Raw genomic sequence first — 6,740 nt, 5'->3', positions numbered from 1 at the left:
AAAAAAAAAAAACTAGCGGTTTGTGACTTTTTGGCCCATATTACCAACTTAACACTAAAGGATTTGAAGAATTTCTTGGGGCTTTTTGAGAGCTTTTAGAGCATCTGTAGTCCTTTGGAATGTGTCAAGATGGCCCCCTCAGAAAAAAAGGAATTAGGTGGGGCCAGCGCTGTGGCTTACCAAGTGAAGCCACAGCTGGTAATTCTAGCATCCCATATGGGCACTGGTTCAAGTCCCCGCTGCTTCACTTCTGATCCAGCTCCCTACTGATGTGCCTAGGAAGGCAGCGGAGGAAGGCCCAGGTGCCTGGGCCCCTGAATCCACTTGGGAGACCCAGATGACACTCCTGGCTCCTGGCTTCATTCTGGCACAGCCCTGGCCATTGTCCATTTGAGGAATGAAACCAGCAGATGGATGATGGGGGGGGGGGGGGGACCTCTTTCAAATAAATAAATAAATCTTTAAAAAAATAAAGGAAGGGTGAAGTAGGGAATACATTGATGAACCTTAAGCTAGTTTCTAATTTTAAAATTTTCCTCGCATTTGTTAAATCAACTCTCTGAGCTAAGCAGAGAGATCACAGGTGAGGATCAGAGTTCTATGCATCCACAAACTATTGTCTGTACTCCCTCTCAAAACTGATTCAAACACATTTCATCCTCTTAGAGAGAAATTTCTATAATTTTACTCTCCTGTTCCCTTGCCAAAAAAAAATTACAAAAAATCTAACCGATTTTGATGTCACAATGACTGTTGCAAACATCTGTTTCTATTTTACAGGAACTTCTACAGCAGTGGGAAATGTTAGACCCACACCAAGTATCCTCAGGCTCTTTGGTTTTTGTTTTGTTTTGCTTTGTTTTCATTTTTTGTATCTTTTTTGTTCTCTATTTTATTTTTTAAGCTTTTTGTCAACATGTAGTACTTGTCCATCATTATAGAGAAAAGTACAATATTTCCACCTTTCCATTCTTCCTCCATGTTTGGAACCTTCCAGCTTCCATTTTCTAGTTCTTTTTGTGGCAGATAATCAGTATTGTGAATCAGTCACCAGGGATAATAGCTAACAGCAAACATAAAAATAAAAACAACAGGACAGTGGGGTAACTATACTTGTTTTTATTTTTATTCTTGAGATCATTTATTACTTTGGGGGACTGTAAGTTTTTCTAAACCTGAAATATTTCTCTTTCCCTTCTGATCTGCCATTTCTAATATTTTATTATCTAAAAAATGATAAGATGATGATATTGATTTGAAGTATAACTCACATAAGAAAAGAAAGAGGGGCCGGCACTGTGGTGCAGTGGGTTAATGCCCTGGCCTGCAACGTTAGCATCCCATATGGGCGCCGGTTCGAGACCCAGCTACTGCAGTTCCCATCCAGCTCTGTGCTATGGCCTGGGAAAGCAGCACAAGATGTCCCAAGTCCTTGGGCCCCTGCACCCACTTGGGAGACCCAGCAGAAGCTCCTGGCTCCTGGCTTCGGATCGGCGCAGCTCTAGACGTTGCAGCCAATTGGGGAATGAACCATCGGATGGAAGACCTTTCTCTCTCTCTCTCTCCCTCCCTCTCTCTCTCCTATCTCTATGTAACTCTTTCAAATAAATAAATAAATCTTAAAAAAAATAGAAAGGAACTAAGAAAGTCTCTTATTGTATATGAACTTTAGTGCAATGTGTGTGCTGTCTTAATGACTTTTAAGAAAATTTTTTTCTAAGTTGAATGTTCCAGATAGCTGCCTTTAAAAATAAGTGATAGCTATCCATATCCATGACATCATCCTACTCAATAAATACTATGCCAGCCTTTTTCTTTCCTTTCTCTCATATTCTACATGTACCCCATCAGTAAATTCCACCAGACTTACCTGGGAAAAAACATCCAGAATCCAACCATGCTCCATCACTTCCACTGCTCCCAGTATAACCCAAACCATCATCATCTCCAACCTGAATTATTTTAATCCCTTCTAACCCATTCCGTGCTTCTACCTTTGGCATAAGCCCAGACACGATGGTCCTATTAAAATGTTAAGTCAGAAGAGTATGCCCCTTCCCTCTCAAAACCCTCCAGTGACTTCCTACTTCAGAGTAAAAGCCAAAGCCATTCCCATATCCCTGAAATCCTACACAATTTCATCTCCTACCACTGTCTCCATCAGTCCTCTCCACCCACATTGTCCTCTATACATGATTTACACACACACACATGCACACACGAACCCTAAAACCATCTCCCTGTGCACTGGCTGTTTTCTCTCCCTCAAACCCACTTCCCCTAGATACCCACTGGGTCTTCTCCTTCACATCATTCAAGCGTTTTCTCAGTTGTCCCCTTCTCATCAATACCTTTCATGACCACTCCAACTAGTGTTTCAGCATTCACGCCTCCAATTCCTATGTCCATTTCCTGACTGATTTCTCCTGGCACTTATCACACAGTTCACCATCTTACCTTGTCAATTACTGTTTCCCTACTGGTGGGTTTGTTTTCATCTGTTTTGTTTGCTTTCACATCTAGTGCCTAGAACAGTATCTAGCACATATTAAGTGCTCAGTTTTGAAAGATTAAGTGAGCTATTTCAACTTTTCATTTAAATCACAAAAAAATTAAACATCCATTTAATTTCTTGAAATATTTAACTCCTTTCTCTTGAAAGAATTTAAATCCTTTGGTACAATTTGGCTCTCATTGGCCAGACTTGTGTTGAATCTAGGCTACCACGTACTAGCTGTATGACTGAGCAAACTAATTAAACTCACTTTCTTCATCTACAAAACATTGACAAGAATACATTGCCTGCCTCAAGGGCTTATTGTAAGGATTACATTAAATGTCCAGAATATTTATGTCTAGAAAGAACTTTATAAATATGAGTTATGATTTTTTCATATACATTGAGTTTTTAAAATATATGTGTCCAGGGAGTAGGCATTTGGCCTAGTGGTTAAGATAACAACATCCCATATCAAAGTATTTGAGTTTAATTCCTGGCTCAGGCTTCTGACTCCAGCTTCCTGCTAATGCAGACCTTGGAAGCAACAGGGATGACTCAAGTAATTGGGTTCCTGCCACTCACACTGGAGACCTGCTACCAACTTCAGCCCCAGCCCTGGATTTGGGGAGCCAACCAGCAGATGGGAGGTCTCTCCCTCTCTTCCTCTCCCTCCCCCTCCTTCCCCTCCCCCTCCTCCTCTCTGTCCCTCTCTCCCTCCCCTCTCCCTCTCCCACCTCTCTCTTTCTCTGCCTCTCAAATAAACAGAATTTTTGAATGTATACAAATATGTTTTATACTCTGGAGAATAAAATAATATAAAAACTGCAAATAAAAACTTGATTTCAGGCCGGCACCGCGGCTCACTAGGCTAATCCTCCGCCTTGCGGCGCCGGCACACCAGGTTCTAGTCCTGGTCAGGGCGCCGGATTCTGTCCCGGTTGCCCCTCTTCCAGGCCAGCTCTCTGCTGTGGCCCGGGAGTGCAGTGGAGGATGGCCCAAGTGCTTGGGCCCTGCACCCCATGGGAGACCAGGAGAAGCATCTGGCTCCTGCCATCAGATCAGTGCAGTGCACCGGCCACAGCAGCCATTGGAGGATGAACCAACGGCAAAGGAAGACCTTTCTCTCTGTCTCTCTCTCTCACTGTCCACTCTGCCTGTCAAAAAAAAAAAAAAAAAAAAACTTGATTTCAAGGCACCATTTTGGCTACTAGTAACTTACAGGAAAGAAAAAGCAGATACTCTAATCTGTCTCTTGATTTCCTTGGCAGTCATTATGATGCTCACCTTTCAAAAGGAAAAAGCAAACTTTCAGTATATCTGGTACCACGCTCATGTTACTTCCTACCAACGAGACACAATTTTCCCTAGATTTCTTAGTAATACTTAACCTCAGACCATTTGCTTTTCTGTCTGCATTATGCAACCAGTTCATTTCTATTCACGGATCATTCCTTCAGCATGGAAGTCCACCTATCAATCTATATTCTCCATCCTTGCCATTCCTGCTTTAAAACTTACCTTCCGCGAGATGCAGGCACTAAGAGCAGCAGCGGGGCCCAGCCAGTCCTCCAGCGACCCGCGCCTGGGTGCAGAGGTCCCCCTCCCCTCCCCGGCTCTCCTCTCCTCACCTCTCCTGGCCGGCTTCCAGGAAAGCTGGACCCTCCCATGCCCACACTGTCAAGGGCCCGACAGCAGGTCTGAGGTGGGCTTTGCTCAGCCTCCGACGGGGCCGGGGCTTGGGAAGGCATCTTCGACAGCAAGACCCTGCCGGCCAGCATGACCAAGAACTCCACGGCAGCCCCTATGGCCAAGCCGAAGCAGGCCAAGGCGGCCTCCAAGAAGTCCACAGACCACCCCAAGTACTCAGACATGATCGTGGCTGCCATTCAAGCCGAGAACTGCACCTGCTCCTCGCACCAGTCCATCCAGAAGTACATCCAGAGCCACTACACAGTGGGCGAGACGCCGGCTCGCAGATCAAGCTGGCCATCAGGCGCCTGGTCACCCCTGGCGCCCTCAAGCAGAACAAACGGTAGGTGCCTCGGGCTCCTTCCGGCTGGCCAAGGGCAACACGCCCAAGAGAGCAGTGGCTCTCAAGAAGGCGGCCACGCCGAGAAAGGCCCCCAAGCCCAAGAAGGCGCCCTCCAAAGCCCCTGCGAGAAACCCAAAGCCATCCCAGCCAAGAAGGCCAAGAAGCAGCCAGCTGGCACACCCAAGCAGGTCAAAAAGTCCAGGGCCATCAGAACCAAACCGGGCAAGGCCTCCAAACCCACAAAGGCCAAGCCGGTGCAGTCTAAAGCCAAGTCCAGCGCCAAAAAGGGTGGCTTTCCCTCTGGCTCAGCTTCCTGGCTCCCACTCCTGCCGGCACCTCCCTGCTTCTCTCGCGCCCCGTACCTGCACCCCTTGCCTATTTCTACTCTGACTCGATGAGAGAATTTCATTCCTCAGACAATGAGGGAGTGATTCCTTTTCCCTTAACCAGGTATGCAAGACAGCAGCAGCATACCTCCGTACTTAGGAGACTCTGCTGACAATTCTGCTTTGTCCCTCTGCTGCGAGTGCTACTGGTTTAGGGGTCTGGGTTGGGGCGGCGTGCGTCCTGTGCGTCTTGTTCTGCTGGGCGTTTGCGATAAAGCTGAGGGGAGCAGAGCCAGCCGGGGCCTACAAGGCCCGCGGGGCCAGCCGGCCAGCAAGCTTTTCTGGAAGTTGGCACCCCATGGAGAGTTAGAGAAGGCAGGCAGCAGTGCCCGCCAAGGAAGGAGGTGGAAAAGCCTCAAGTCTCGCGGGCCGACTGCTGCCTCCCTGCAGGCCCTGTTCCCTCTCCTCTCCAGGCCTGGCCTTGCGGCCTGCCCTAGTCTCCGGGCCGAAACCGGGCCAGGGCCGGGGCAGGGGACCGGGAAGGGGATTCAGGGGATGGCTGGGACTAGCCCCGCGGGGAAGGGGCTGTCTTGGTGGCTTCTGCAAGGACCCCTGTTGGTGGGAGTGGACACTCGGGGGTGAGTGGGGAGGTGGCCAAGTGCCTTGGTGCACCGCGCTGAAACTCGGGCTTCTCACACGGCGGGTGGGCCGTGTCCTGGGAGGACTTTTCCCCTGGGTTTGGCCCCCTTGGCCAGGGCTCCAACCCCACCCCTTGCCACTTAAATCACCTTTGAAAGTAGGATAGTGGACAGTCAGACACGCTGCCTCCCGCCGCCTGGTGAATGAGCTAGGTGCATGCGCGCGTGTATATAGCTTATCTCGCCAGGAACCCGGAAAAAAAATCTTTTTTAATAAAACAAGAACATCATGCACTTGCGCGTTACCCCCTCCCCCAACTTTCCTTTTAAAAAAAAAATGTTATTTGTGCCGGGATAATTTTGCAGGAAAAACATGAACAATTTACAAAAACTATAAAACAGTAAGTAAATGTGAATAAAATATTTAACCTTGATGATCAAATAAATATAAATGAAAATATTAATAAAGTAGTGCATTATACCTATTAAATTACAAGAAGGATTAATTTGATTAACAAGCGCTGGCAAGGCTGTAAGAAAACCAGGGCACATAAACTGTCAGTAGTAGACAACTCAGCAATGTTATCAAATCATAAAATTGTACATACTTTCAACTGCAAAGCATATTCATAGAAAATTATATTAAGCAAGTAATTCAAAATACAAAAATATTTTAAATCGCTATAGATCTAAATATTTTCATTATGAAAAATCTGAATCAAAAATAAAAAATTAGAGGTCCTGGGGAGGCATTTGTCCTAGTGGCTAAGATGCCAGGTTGCAGACCCACGTCCCATACCAGAGCACCTGGGTTCAATATCTGCCTCCAGTTCCTGACTCCACCTAATGCAGACCCTGAGAGGCCATAGTAATTGTGTTCCTGCCACCCACAGTGAAGACCTGGAGTGAGTTTCTGCCTCCTGGCTTCGGCCTGGCCCAGCCCTGACTATCACAGGCATTTGGGGAGTAACCATGGAAAGAAGCTCCCTCTATCCTTTCTCTGCCTCTCAAATAAATAAATGAAAGCTTAAAAAGATATCATAATCATCAACTTGAGGATTTACCACCTAAACTATTAAAAATATAATATTTATCCCTATAGCCACATATTAATATTTATTACATAACAGTAAGTATATAAAGTCCAATGCCAAATGATACAACTATAATTATCCTAAATGGGGATTTACCATGGATAAATACTGTAAGGGAAAAAAAATTTTAAATTGATGAGATGGTAAACT

At 46.2% G+C, this 6,740-nt stretch overlaps 1 pseudogene; it reads left to right on the top strand.

The window, feature by feature from the left end:
- Positions 1–4,276: 4,276 nt before the first annotated feature.
- On the top strand, positions 4,277–4,930 carry LOC100350100 (histone H1.0-like; annotated as a pseudogene).
- Positions 4,931–6,740: the final 1,810 nt, after the last annotated feature.

The sequence above is a fragment of the Oryctolagus cuniculus genome, chromosome 8 (assembly GCF_964237555.1).
Source record: "Oryctolagus cuniculus chromosome 8, mOryCun1.1, whole genome shotgun sequence".
In the NCBI taxonomy this organism is placed as follows: Eukaryota; Metazoa; Chordata; class Mammalia; order Lagomorpha; family Leporidae; genus Oryctolagus; species Oryctolagus cuniculus.
The sequence above is the reverse complement of the archived record's forward strand: the minus strand, read 5'-3'. Positions and strand labels throughout refer to the sequence as shown.